Source organism: Dipodomys spectabilis, unplaced genomic scaffold (genome assembly GCF_019054845.1).
Source record: "Dipodomys spectabilis isolate Male_0828 unplaced genomic scaffold, ASM1905484v1 ptg000096l, whole genome shotgun sequence".
Taxonomy (NCBI): domain Eukaryota; kingdom Metazoa; phylum Chordata; class Mammalia; order Rodentia; family Heteromyidae; genus Dipodomys; species Dipodomys spectabilis.
Window position 1 is genome coordinate 26,850,945 of NW_024870773.1, and position 15,219 is coordinate 26,866,163.

Sequence of the window (15,219 nt, forward strand, 5' to 3'; positions counted from 1 at the left end):
ATTTGTGTGACTGTCCATTAAAAGTCAAATCAATAAAGAATTTTGAATGCCCATTAGAAAGGAGAAAAGAATTCTCACCGAGGGGTGAGATTTTGCCTTTCTGTATTTATTTGTTGTTGACACAGAAGGACTGAAGCTGTAGGTATTTTTGCTGCATGAGGAGGTGTTTGTATCTGAGCCTGGACTTCAGCTCATTTGGTGAAGATGTGATATTTGTCCCCCTTGGAGAGTGGAACTGATTTTGATGACAGGCGCACTGGCAGAAGGCATGGCTTGCAGGCCTCTCCACTCAGGGACTCTGCGCAGGAGGAGGAGAGTATTCTGGTCTGTGAATTGCTGGCTCATGATGAAGCTGGCCCTCTTCTGTGAGACTGCAGCATTTGTTCAGGGAAGCTTAGTGGAGACACCAGCATCTTTTGGAAAACATCATATCTGTGTCATAACTATAGGTAGTGATTTCTTGAGTGAATTTCCCATTTATTCCATATTCCATTTCTAACCAGTACCTGTAAAATATATTCTGAGAAAACTCAACAAAGAGCTTCATAAGAAATTGTTAGGAATAGTACAATGCTTACTTGAAAGTATTTTCCAAAGAGAAAGACAGAAAACCATGAAAACTTCAGAATTTGGTTATGTAGGAATGATCTAGGATGCCAGATGTGTGTGTGCAAAGTGTGTGTGCACATGAGTGTATGCACATAACGTGTCACATACTCAGGGGCCACATTTTGCGCACTATCCTTTTTCGGTTGCATTTTTCTTAGAGATTAGAGATGAACAAGGACATGGATATAGCCCAAATAGAAACAAGAAAACATTTAATTTTAGAAATTCCTTTTCTCTTTGCATTTCTCTGAAAAAAAATTGGAAAGAACAAAGGTGGAAATACAAATTCCCGATTGTCTATTAAAAAATCTCCAGTTCTTTTTCCCACAAAAGCACTGAGAATTTCTAAGCCCATCTTGCCCCTAAATTCCCTAATCTCTGCTGTGGAAGAAGCAGCATTTCCTGCATTTCTCCCACCCTCTAGCTGCAAGACAGCTTTGAGAGCCTTTAGTCACACTGGACATGTCCCGTCTCTCAGAACTAAACAGCAAACTGGTGTAAGAAAACTCTCTTGTTATTACATCAATGCAGTCTGATATGTCTCTTTCTGTTTCGCCTTCTTCTTTGCTTCTTTGCTATCCTTCTTTTAATTTTAAAACATTCAGCATGTTTAAACAGCACTTCATACAGTTGGTTAAATTTTATTATGTAAAGTAGTTCGGGCAATATTCCATGTTTTCTGTATTCTTATTTTTTCCTTTTTTGCATTCATCCTATCTTCATTTTACTTTTACATGCTCAGTAGGTTTCAAAAATGTTGTGTATAATCACAATTTCTTTAGAGTTATGTAAATTCTTTTGAATGGTATCTGTATTTTGTGAGCATGTGATTTTCTTCTGGGTGCCGGTGGCTCATACCTGTAATCCTAGCTACTCAGGTAGCTGAGATCTGAAGATAGTGGTTCGAAGCCATTTCAGGCAGGAAAGTCCATGAAACTCATCTTTGATTCACCACTAAGAAGCCAGAAGTAGAGCTGTGGTTCAAGTGGTATGGTGCTAGTTTTGAGTATAAATAAGCTCAGGGACAGTGCCTAGGCTGTGAGTTCAAGTCCCAGGATGGTACCAAAAAAAGAAAAAAAAGATGTGAATTTCATGTACTTATTTTGCCTTTCTCTTTTTTTTGGGGGGGGGGTCCGGTTGTGGGGCCTGAACTCTGGGCCTGGGCGCTGTCCCTCAGCTCTTCAGCTCAAGGCTAGCGCTCTACCACTTGAGCCACAGCGCCATTTCTGGCTTTGTTCTTTTTGCTTATGTGGTGCTGAGGAATCGAACCCAGGACCTCATGCATGCAAGACAAGCGCTCTACCACTGAGACACCTTCCCAGCCCCGTTGCCTTACTTTTTTTAAATACTTAAGTACTAGAGTTTGAGCACCGTTCTTTTTGCTAGGCAAGAACTCTACTAGTCTCTAGGCCCATTTGCTGTAGTTATTTGTCAGATAGTATAAATTGATATGTGGGGCCAGTCCGGTCCTCAATGCTCCTATAAATGCTTTCTGCATAGCTAGGATCAGAGGCAAAAGCCACCACAACCAACCTTTTATTTGGCTGAGATGAGATCTTAAGGACATTTTGCCTAGGCTGGTCTCGAACCACAGTCTTCCTGATGTCTGCCTCTCAAGTTGCTGGGATTGCTGCTGCAGATTTTCTGTCCACAGGTGGTAAACACTAACCCTTCTGCTTTTCATTTTATCGATGGAAAGAAAAGGCAGTGCCATGAGCCAAGGGGTAGGGAAGGCAGGGATTCTGGAACATGTGTTTCATCTTTCCTCTTCCTGTGTTTCCTCAACCGAAAGTTTGATACAATAGTACCTACCTTGAAGATGTAGTGTCTGTTAAACTTGAAGATGTAGTGTCTGTTAAACTTGAAGATGTAGTGTCTGTAAAATTCTTGGAATATGATCTGGAAAATTATAGATGCAGTTATTTTATTATTATTATTATTATCACTACTACTACTACTACTACTACTATTGAAAACTGTAGCTTGGCTGCATTTTAAGAGCCTTTATTTCTGGGCTAAGAGGGGAGGAGATGCTACTTTGCAAATCAGCAGTGAGGGCAGCATGCAAGGAGATTCAAGTCCAGAAATTTTAGACAAGTCAAGATGCCCAATGCTCTCTCCTTGAGGGTCTCAGAACTATCCATGCCAAAGGCGGCAGGATTATATCAAGGACAATGTGTGGCAGCTCAGTTATTTTGGAGTCCAGGATTGAGAACACAACAGTGTGTGACAGCAGCTTCATAACCAGAAGGGCCTATTCCGACGTCAATTATTTAGATCGATGACACAAACATATTCAGAAATCCAAACTGAACAGTATAAATATCAACAAAATCTGAATACTGTGGAAAAGTCTGATAGTTGGATCAACGTATTTTTTAAATCATTTTATTATGCCCTCTCATCAAGTATCTTAAGACGTTTCTTTTCCCTTCACACCAGCTCTTCCACATTCTACTGTTGCATCTGCTATTGGCAACACCAGGCTGTCCTCGTGCAACCGGAAGAATCACAGCAACAGCAAAGTAAGCAGCAGGAAGAGCACAAATGGCAGAGCATGCTGGAACCGCTGAATTTAGAGTCTTCCCACCCTCCACAGATTGTAACATGTTAATATTTAAGAGCTGATTCAAGTCACATATGTGCAAGAGAGTCATTGCTGAATTATATCACATTTGTTACATTCTCATTCACTTGGGATCCTCATCTCATGAGTGTAAAAGTATAAAGCAAATTTAACCTCGGCCTTTAAAACTGCCTTCATCACTGATGGCCAAAATGGGAAGCGCTCAGACTTTACCGGCTCTGAACATAACTCATGTGATTTGGGAATAATTGATTTTTGTACTATCTTGATAGTACGATTTTTTCCTCAGGGGGAAAATTGTCTTGAATAGCATGGCTAGGTAAATAGATGGACCTTAACCACAGATAACTTGCAATTATATTGACTACAGTGGGGGAAAAATGTACCTTAAAAAAATACTAAACTCCTCAGGGGGAGAAATTGAGTGTGTTTTTGATTGGCATTGCAGAAGATTAAAAAAAAAACTTGAAGAGCAAAATCAATGTTAACATTTAGTTTACTAACCAAGGGCTCACTGGTTGATGAGTTCATCTTTTGCACTCTTTTGGGATTTTTTTTTTTTTTTGCCAAAATGAAAGCAGCTGAGGACAAATAACCAAAAGCTGGAAAACATCTGTCGCTTTTGTCAGTTGGTTTGGGAAAACTTTCTAAGAAGGGGGAAAGGACAAGCTGCTAACGGCTGGACAGCCCAAGGTAGGGGAACCTTGGGGTGATCGCATAGGCATAGATGATTTTTGTGCATCTTCAAGGACTAAATGTCGCCCCTCATGGGGTAGAGATTATTCATGGGGGAATTTTAACTTTTGATGTCTGATGGTCCTTGCCTGGGACATGGGCATCTCATGTGGTAGACGGGCGAATCTGACCTTTCTAGGACTTTCTAGTCTTTTTGTTGTTTCCTGATACTTGTATCCCAGAGCAATGACAAAAATGGAAAGCTCTTGACACTGTGGTCCTTCAGCGTATATCCTGAACAAGGATCACGGGCTCCTGAACAGTATAGAAAGTGTCTGTTTGGCTTGAACTCATCCTTTTTCTGTTTTGAGTATTTGGTTTCTCAGTGGCTCTCGGTAGAGGATTACACTTCATAATAGTCCCCTAGGGCCCCAACTCCCCTCAGTTATTTTAAGGTTCGTTCACAGTCACTCATCACACTTCAACCAGCTGATGTGGCACCTGCCATTTCACACCTAGGTCCATCCCAAGTCTAAGTGGCGTCCGATTATGTTGGAGGTGGATTGCAACATCCACATATCAAGACAGACTGGGCCCAATTTATCAAATCTGAAAGGCTGATCAGAAAGGGGAAGTGGTTAAGTTGAACTTGATATGTATACATCCTCATCTGAGTCCTTGTGCTAGTGAACTGCAACCTAACTTACACTTGACTGAAGGCCTAAATTAGTGATAGACTCGTGGAACAGTGGGGTCTCGGTGAAGCATGCCACGTGAGCTACAGGCTACCACAGCCAGCTGGGTGATCCAAATCAGGCAAATGCTCAGGGCCAGTTAGCCTACCTCTCAGCCTCATCCATTTTCTGTCCTTAAATGCTGCCTAACGAAGAGCCAGGGGGCTTCAAACTAGTTCCAAGGGGTTCCTTGTTCATGAATCATTCTTCACTCAATTAATCTCTGGCAAATTTAACCTGTCTTGGGTCTTTAAACACAACAGGCTTTCGTTCTACAGAGGCAGGCCTCGACAATGGGGCAAAGGATCGTTTTGTTGATTCCCTCCACACGGACAGCTCATGACTCATCTGGCGATCACTGTCAGCCCTTCCTCATGGGAAGCTGGGGAGAGACAGCTGCTTCACATTAAGCCTCAGCACTAAATGGTTCTCTTTGAAGAGGACGTGCGGGAGAATGAATCATGGGCTTCAAATGTAGGTAGTTTTTCAGGTTTGGAAGACTAAATTTAGCAAGGACTAGATCTTCCGGACAACCTGCAAGTTACCACCTGTCCTCCCAGCCAGGCAGGGTGGGCCGGTGGCGCGTGAGAGGTGCAGAGCTCTGGCTTTGCTTGGCTTTGTCAACCACTAGCTGGATGTCTCCAGGATTGTTGATTTAACGAAGCACATGTCTGTCATGGTTCTCAAATAACGAAGCCTCTTAAAAATGCCAGGGTGGATCTCTTCTTATACTCTAAGCACTTCATTTTTCTGTGTGTCAGTTGTGCATGGCTTTTAAGAGATTCTCAGGTCTTAGACTGCTGTTGCCTGGTGTCATTCTAATGTTAGCTGTATAGAATAAATTTGGATGTTAAGAATTCCTCCCCTCCCCCATGATTCAGTCTTGACAAGTTGCAATTGTCCAAGAATGTATTTGTATCTTCCATTATCTTCCATGTTGTGCAGGTGATTGTTATATAATTGTCTTATAATGGTCTCTGGGGGTCTCTGGTTTCTGTTATAGTATCTTTTTTATCTCTTAGTTACTTGTCTCTTTTTATGGTCTTCTTACTTTTGTTTATCTTTATAATATACCAAGTCTTTATTTCATTACTGTTTGTATTATTTTTCAAATCCCTATTTTATTTCTATTCATTGTAGTCTTAATTATTGCCTGCCTTCTACTAAGTGTCGCTTGAGTTTGTTTTTGCTTTTCAAGTTTCTTTATATATATAATTTATATATAATTATATATATAGTTAATATATATATAATTTTTTGTTGGTCGTGGGGCCTGAACTCTAGACCTGGGCACTGTCCCTCAGCTCTTCAGCTCAAGGCTAGCACTCTACCACTTGAGCCACAGCACTACTTCTGGCTTTTTCTGCTTATGTGGTGCTAAGGAATTGAACCCAGGGCTTCATGCATGCAAGGCAAGCACTCTACCACTGAGCCACCTTCCCAGCCCCTGTTTTTCAAGTTTCTTAAGTGAAGTGGTTAGTTCTTTCTTCTTTTTTGATATAGGTTGTTAAATTTCCTTTGTATGACCACTTTTGCTGTGTCTCATTGGTTTTAGTGTGTGATTCAAGTTTTGTTTGTCTCAAAGAATTTTTAAATTTCTCCATTGAACCACTGGTATCCTGTTGCAAGCTGTTCAAGTTTCATGTATTTGTAAATTCATGAATTCCTCTAATTGGTAGTCTACCATTAATAGCTAGAAAAGACGTTCTTTCTTCAGTCTTCTAAAATGTATGAAGAATTTTCTTTTGTGTCCTAAAGTGTTTTTCCCTACAGATGGTTGTATGCACAACTGAGCAATGCATGTATGCACCAGCCACTGGATGGAATTGTTTGTGAATATCTATTACATCTGTATAGTCCAGAGCTCAAGCAAATTCTGATATTGTGTCATCCTTGTATTCTGTGGGATGATCTGTTTATTGCTGCTAGTGGAACATTAAAGTCCCTTATTAATGTAGCATTGTGCCCTCTGTCTCCCTGTACATATGTTCATATTGAATCACCCCTTTGTCTTTTTAAGGACTTTCCTTATTACTTTTTTTTATAGGTTTAAAAGTATATTTTATCTAAGTATAGCTAATCTGGTTTTCATGTGCTTGGACTGTCTTCTTCCACCTATTTCTTTCCATCCTATTTCCTTACAACTGAAGCAAGATTATTAATTTTTTTTCCTATTGTATCTGCTTCTCTTCTGCGTGTCTCTGCTATGGGCAAGGTGCTAATTTTCTCTCTCCCTCTAGGGAGAGAGCTCCCTGAGCTCCTGCTGTCTGTTTCCTATGCCACGTGGAAGCTCAGAGGTCCCTGAGTCTCCACATGCTCCACGTTAACCTTGATCCCTTGTCCCAAAGCCACTCTTCCTCTGGTCTTTCTCTGCTTTTTCTCCTCTCACTTCCTAGTGCTCTGCATTTTCTTCCTGCTCTCCTGGTTCACTGCCTTCTGTCTGCCTCACGGTTCTTCCTACACAAAACACCTCCTGGAGGCCTTGCCTCTGTGGGAAAGCCCCAGGCATTTCTGGATAGGCTCCCCACCCCTGCCCACTTTCCCACGTAGACTTTTCAAGCTCACACATCCCACAGGCACAGTTCACAATCACAGTTGTTTTTGTTTTTACAACCCTCTCTCTACTTCACCTTTATCCATTTATATACCAAAGACAATGTGACTTTTTTATTTCATCTGCCACAATATATGTTTCACCTCTTCACTATGTCCTCACAATTCAACTCAAATGTTAACTCTGGGAGAGCAGAGTATGCATCAGAGGTTATCTCTATCACTTGTGTTAGAACTAGTGTTTGCTATGTTTTGGGCCCTGGGTAAATGTTCGTTGAATGAAGTCATGAGAGAATGAAATTACATTATATTTAGAAGTCAGAACTTTTTCTTTGGTTTTGGAGTGGGATGGCAAATCTGCTTGGTTTTTATATGGCACTTTTGATGGATTAAACAATGAGATCATGAATCAAGGAAATTATAAATCAGTATTTCAAGGTCACTCAGAGGTGGAGAATTATTACATGTGGATTTGAGAACCCAATGGGGAAAGGTTAGTGGCATTTATTTTTATATTAGGTTAAAACTACAGCACAGGTCATATTTGGTCATTATAGTTATGTGACAAAAATATTATTAGATGACAAAAATTCATGATCATGTAAAGGTTAAAAAATGAATATTTGTTCCTTAGGGACACTGGCTGCCAATAACTTTAAACAAAGGAAGAGTAGTGGAGAATAATTCTATCTACTTTAGTGGAACCACTTTAGGATACTATGTAGATACTTCCAGAATAATGGGAAAACTTGATTTCATGCATCAACATTTCTATGCATCATTACATGATATGATAAAGTGCATACGTACATACGTAGGTATATCTAAGTATATTTAGGTATACGTATATAATACTTTCTTATTGATTGGTTGATCTCACCTTATTAGCACTTTTATTACACATGGGATCTCCATCAAGATACTTTCTTCCTAACTCCAGAGATCCACAAAAAGTGACAGGTAGTGAGGTTAGCTAGGACGACATTCATGCCCTGTGTGGTTGAGGAATCACCAGGTCGGAAGCTTTGACGTCTACCAGACACGTACTACAACATATCCTGGTCAGGCTCTCCGCACCAGAAGTAGAGATGCCTTTCCTCCTGATTTTGGAACTTTTTAATCATCTTGAGACATGTGTCTTTTCAAAGCTGAGTTGTCCATTCTACAGTAAATTCTGTGACACCATGCTTTTAATAACATGTTCTTGTTTAAATACTTAGATTTAGACTTTCTTCCTTGCTAATAAAAAAATACCACGTACAAGTAAATATAGTATTTCCTAGAGGAAAATCAGCCCAGCCCTTGACCCTGACTATCCTGTATAAATCTTAAGAAAATATGTAATTCATTGATAAAAGGCTATCACATTCTTAGCTTGTCCCGGGAGCTCAACTGAATGCCTATCCCTCCCAGCTTATTAATATTAGTGTAGCTATTATGCTAGCATTCAATCTCTAGTTTTCTCTGATTAGGTTTAAGAATAGAGTCTGTTTGGCTAAATTTATTTACTAATAGTTGGGTGACCATTTGCAAAAAAAAAAAAAGTTGATTTCTATGATTCAGGACCTCTGTAGATATTGTGAGCCAGAATTAAACTTAGCAACCAATTACATTCTGAGAGCATTATGTGGGATGCACAGCCATGAACGCCTTAGTTGATGTCAACCGTGGTCCAATTAAACCTGCAATGGGTTATTATTTTTTTTTCCATGAGTTTACAGGTTAGATCAGTAGGCAGTTCCTCTTTGAAGAAAGGTTAGTTTACTTCAAAAGATTGAAAAGCAAGGCTCTGCTGAAGACACTTCAAATTATTTTGCATGAGTGCATGAGGCTGTTTTATCATCGAAGCCCAGATTGCCTCTCCAGCCACATTTCTTTCTAGGCAGTGACTCATCTTTCGTAAGCTCTGACAACTGCTCAGCCTGTGGTCCTACCCTTTGCCTCCTACACAGTGTGTGGAGTCTGCCTTGTGTTTGCTTTCTCCTCTACTGGGAGTTGGCTGAGTGAGGCCTCATCCTCAGCAATATTGAGTCCCCCTCTGGCTTCTGTGTGTCTGGATTAGAAGTCCATTTCTTTCTACGCAATGTCCATGGGTGATGGATTTGCCAAGCACACATTCTTTACTGTGTCCTGTGCTCTTTCCTTCCCCATAATTTTATGCCTGGTCTTCACAGTGTTGTTTCCAGACACAGGCCCTGGTTACTGGATTGTGGCTGGGTCATTCACCTGTACACTCATTGTGCACCGGTTCCAACAACCCCTCTTGCTGTAATATCACCTTGCCTTTTTTTACAAGTTGCTCTTGATTTTATCAGGACACTTCTCTGGTATCTGATGGGGAATATTCATTGGTTCTTTTTGAGCCCTCTCTCATTTCTTTCAGGGGTGCCGCTTTCTTTGGTGGATTAGGTTTCGATTGAGCATGATCATTTCCACCATGGCCTGTGGTCCGCTGAGTGTTCTTACTTAAAAAGAGCCAAGGGCAGCTCCCAGATTGGAGAGTGGATGCTGGCTTTGCAGAGAACTTGTACCCCTGGGTTCATTTCTCCTGCATCTTCTGTGACTAGAAATTTCCACTCCCCTGTGTGGAATTTCTCCTATTAACTTATCTACAGTTCAGTTTATGGACACTTTATCTACTGAACAACTTATTCCTCAAATATATGAAATTAAATTATGTTCATAACTTGCCTGATTTAGAATATTTAAAATAATCTCTTACAAATAAGAGCACTAAATTGTACTATTGTACTTCTACAGAATTATGAGCCACTGAAGTTTCACTAGTACCATTGCATTAATAAGCTATTCTTAATTCCTTAATGCTCTTCTCCTTATATCTTTTCATTAAGTGTGATATTACTTGTAGACACAAATAGTTTCCCTGACATTTCTAGTCTTACTGTGGGATGTTCAATTAATCCCCTCTGAGATATATTTGAAATGGCACAGACATTTTTAATTGAGGAATTCAGTGTCCAAAGTTTCTCCTCAAACATTCAAAGGTATTTAATACTTGGTTATTATTTGAAATTATATGTTATAGATACTTATAATTGCAATCTAAAAAACATTTGATATCCTATGTGTTCATTTTTTTCTGCAAGATATTTTCCCCTTTTTTCTATTTGGCTTTTAGGTAGCTATTATATTTTTCAACTAAGTTAGACATATTTCATATCTGCAAACTATTATAATGAATATATCTACTCATCTATTAATAAAATTTATCTTTATTTTGGAAGGTATATAAAATATTATAAATGCAATTGTGAATTCTTTTATACTTCTCAATCTTTTCTCTCCCCTCCATTTCTAAAAGAAACCTACCTCAATGCGGAAATAATTGTGTATCCTTCTCATTTGGTGTTTTAATAATTATATTATTATTGATTTGTCCATAAAAGGCAGTGCTATTTTAACTGAATAAAAATATACATACATTGCAACAATGAGATGTACAAGTCATTATGTAGAAAAATGAACTTTACAACTTTTGCTGGGGGTAGGGGTTGAGGGTGGGAGATGGGAAGGGATGGGAAGGGGAAACAAAGGAGAAGGCAACAATGCTTGATAAGAAATGTACTCATTATCTTGCCCATGTAATTGTAATCCCTCTATATGGTATTTTCACTATATATATATGTATATATATATATATACATATATATATATACACACACACATACATATATACACATAAATTATAAGAGGTTGTGATTTTTCATTTCTGAATTTTGTGTGTCTGTGCCAGTCCTAGGGCTCAAACTAGGGCCTGGGTGCTGTTGCTGAGCTTTTTTGCTTAAGGCTAGCACCCTGCCACTTGAGCCACAGCCCCATTTCCAGTAATTGGAGATAAGAGTCTCATGGACTTTCCTGCCTGGGATGGTTTGGAACTGTGATCCTCATATCTTAGCCTCTTGAGTAGCTAGGATTACAGGGATGAGCCAAGGACACCAGGCTTCATTAATACTTAATGTTTTGTTTGTTACTGAAAGCTTTTAATATAAGCATCCTCAGGTCTAATTGTGGAGGAACAGAATACAGTTCTCCTAGTTACAGGCTGTAAATTATTATGACTTGGATAAACACAAATCAGTACAATAAGAAGAAGTAGAAATGACCTAGAAGTCCACAAATATAGACATATAATTCAACTTTGTAAATATGGTATTTATAACAATATATCTCTCAGCCTGGCTACCCCATTGTCTAAATAACTGAACTGCAAGTTTCATTATAAATTCTGTGCATATTTCTCATTAATTCAAATGATAGATTGGGAATAGAACACAACCTCCAAATGCATGATGTTTTTATATTTTTTCCATTGAAATGGCTCAGCTGTCCTCTGTAAATGCTGTGTCATTGTTTTCTACCCTCAGCAGAGAAGGAAGGACATTTTCCTTCCCTTAATAATTTATTAATTTTTTAAAAAATAATGTATACTTTGGGGGTGTTGTGTAGTAATTGGATACATGCATACAGTGGATTGTGATCAAATCAGTGTGGTTGACATTATTATGTCCCCAAATGTTTATCACTTGTTTGCATTATGAAGCATTAATCTTTTCTAATTATTTTGAAATTCAAGCTAAATCATGACAGATGTAACAACTCTATTGTAATATGGACCACTAGACCTAAGCCCTCCTACTTATTGTGTGTCAGTGCCCTTAATATTGAACCTCTCAATGTTTTGTCCTCCCTCTTACCCTGCCTGATCTCTAGGGACCAATATTTTACACTCTATTTTGTTCCATCTGACATGTTTGTAATACTAACAGAATACTGTGTTGTGGATGCCAATTTTAGGCAACACTATCCCTCACATAAGTCTGAACTGGACATTCTCAAGTTGTATGTTATAAAGACGGTGAGCCACCTGCAAAGCAGAATAGAACCGCAGAAGAGCCTGTCAGGGTGGACTCTTCTTTCCCTTGGTCGTTTCTCTTTCAGATATCCTGATGTACTTAAGTTCAGTAATGGAAGAACTTATCAGAAGTATTTCTGATCATAATATAAAACATGTATTTATTTGATCTTTGGTGAGCCTCAGTTTTCAGAGAATACTGGGCCCATTTGTGTAGATAGGAACAGAGATAAGGAGTGGAGAAAAGTACATATGAGTTGGACTCCAGACTCTTTGGTTAATTAAATTTGGGCCTCAGAGAGGTTTGTTCAATATCATTGACTCAATTAATTCACATTAAAATGCAAACAAATTGAAATAAGTTCAAATAGCTCAAGAACGAATTGAAGAAACTTTTGAATGAATTCATGAGTCAAAATAATGCTGAGAGCTATTTTGTGTTATGCTGAAAGTGTTAAAAAGATTGAAGTGGATATGAATATGTAGACTGACAGTTATGGCTTCATAAATGATCATCATTATTTACGACAATGGCGGTTTGGTTATTAAGAAGCTAACAATGTCCTTCGGCTTTTGATGGTGGATGGCAGTTATCCGTGTGGCTCTACGTGTCTGGCATTGGTGAAGGACTCATTTGACTGAATTTGAAAACTATGCTTACAGTATCAATACATGTCATGTACTTTAGCACTTGAGAATTTCATTTAATTCTGTATACTTTTCTGAACATACATTAGTTGTGCAAAGGGGTTTCACTGTGATGCTCTGTACGTACATACAGTGAACCTCAGTCCATCCCATCCCCCCTGACATTTCCCCTCATCTCCTGAGACAATGTCATGAGGTTTCCATGTTCTGTTCCCACACGTGACCATATTCACCACACATACCCTCTCTTTTTTGTCCATCCCTGTTTTGCAGGTACCCATCCACAAACAGAACTTCTTTCATATTCCTATCATTATTTTTTTTTAAAAATTTGGTTGGTCCTGGAGCTTGAACTCAGGACCTAGGTGTTGTCCCTGAGCCTTTTGCTCAAGGCCAGCACTCCACCACTTGAGCCACAGCTCCACTTCTAATTTTTGAGTGGTTGATGTAGATAAGAGTATCACAGGACTTTTCTGCTCTGGCTGGCTTTGAACTGTGGTTCTCAGATCTCAGCCTACTGAGTAGCTAGGATTACAGGCATAAGCTACTGGTGTCCAGCTTTCTTTATAATCTTATCATCTGAATATCTCTCAATTCACCCTCTTTTCCACTTTTTTATGGTTTACAGACTATGCTGTGTGTGTGGCCTCTGACAGCATTTAGGACACAGTAGCAACTCCTTGAAGATTCATTTAATAAACATATACATCTATGAATACCTTTGTGGGTAACATGAACATTTTTGTACACCACCATCTAAGGAACATCTACATATATCACATTATGTGAGACCGTGTGATTCTCTTAAGAAGTACAATTTAGTATTTATGGGAAGTAGACAACAGATAACCACTACGAATCTCCTTCCATCAATATTTTTTGTGTGATTTTATTAAAAAAATAACATTGGCCAAAGAAGTAGACTGGATGTGTTGACACTATCTAAGATAAATACTGTGTCCTAATCACCTGTTTTATTACCAGACCTGAGGCAGAGCAGAGTTCTGACTGACTGAGATGTGTTAGGATATGGAGTCCATAGGATGACATTTCCTTGCTCCCTTCCTGAAAGTCCAATTTGACAGAGGAGGCCTGTGTTCAGGGATTTTGGAGGTGGATCTCAGTGATCTGTACCATGAATAAACACTCCTGTGCTTCTCAAGGTGATCATTTAAGGCCAGATGCAGAAAGACACTGCTTCAATGCTGGGAAGATTATTTGTTGAAATGAGGTGATTTGGCTAAGGAAGCCTCAACATTTCACACGCATTGTTCTTGAAGATTAAAACTGCTTTTTCCTCTTTTTTAAAATAAGTTTTTTATTGTGAAAATACTGTACAGAGGGGTTACAATCACATGAGCAAGGTAATGAGTACATTTCTTATCAAGCATTGTTGCCTCCTGCTTTTCCTTAAAAGAGATTTTTTTCATATACATTCTCTGCACTAATGAAGCGGTAACTCTGACTTGAAATCCCTGGGCGAATTCTGCAAAGGGACTGGAGTTGAGATGATTTATACAACGGTGTAAAAGAGAGGGAGAAATGTGAAAGACACGAATGGGAAAATCCATAGAGTCAGAAAGCAGATTAGAGATTGCCAGAGGCTGCAAGAGAACTGAGGGGGACTGTTAATGAGCATGAGATTTTGGGAGAAGAGATGCTGTCAAATTAGTTGGCACTGGTTAATGACTCTGTGTATCTACTGAAAAAAACATCAAAATTTGGGGATCATTTCAGTATAGGTGAACTATATTTCAATTAGTCATTGTAAAAGAGGAGATGGATGGCTGGGGCAGGGCTCAGTGGTGGAGCACCTGCCTAGCTGTCAGCAAGCTCCTGGCTTCCATTCCTGCCACTGCAAGAGAGGGGTCCAGTCCGCTAAGTCACATAAAGATTAGGAGGTGAAACAAATGAAGATGTGAACAACATTACACTCATGGCTGGCTCCTACTAGCCATGGGGCTGGAATTCTGTGAAAGACATCATACAGAGAAGTCCTGTGGCTGGCAAGGGAATCTCGCCCTCCAATGTGATTAGGGAAGTTTTCTCCACCCTTGAGAACAAATTCTGTCCACAGTGCTCATGTGTTAAAAGGAATCCGAATGCATGGCACTCAGAAGTAGGGACTGTGTTTATCATATTCCTCAGTACAATGTGTGCAAGTATGTGTATACACACACACACACACACACACACACACACACACACACCATCTCTGAGTCTGGTAGGAAACACTTCCAGGTGTCACAATACACCTGAAGCTGGGGTGGGGGTTGGAGCTGGGGGAGGGGTAGGGAGAAGGCAGGGAATAAAGCAGGAGTACATGCTGGTTTTTCTTTATGCAAATCATAAGATGTGAAAAAAAAAAGAGAACGTTTAACCTGAAATGAATAAGAAACAGACTTTAAGAGGGAAAACAAATGATTTTCAATAGCTGGAAAAGAGCTAGAAAAATAATATTGCACTAAACAGGCATGCTGGTGTTGCTCACACAGTGTGTAAGAGTGAACACATTTCCCAAAGATTTCCTCCACTATGGC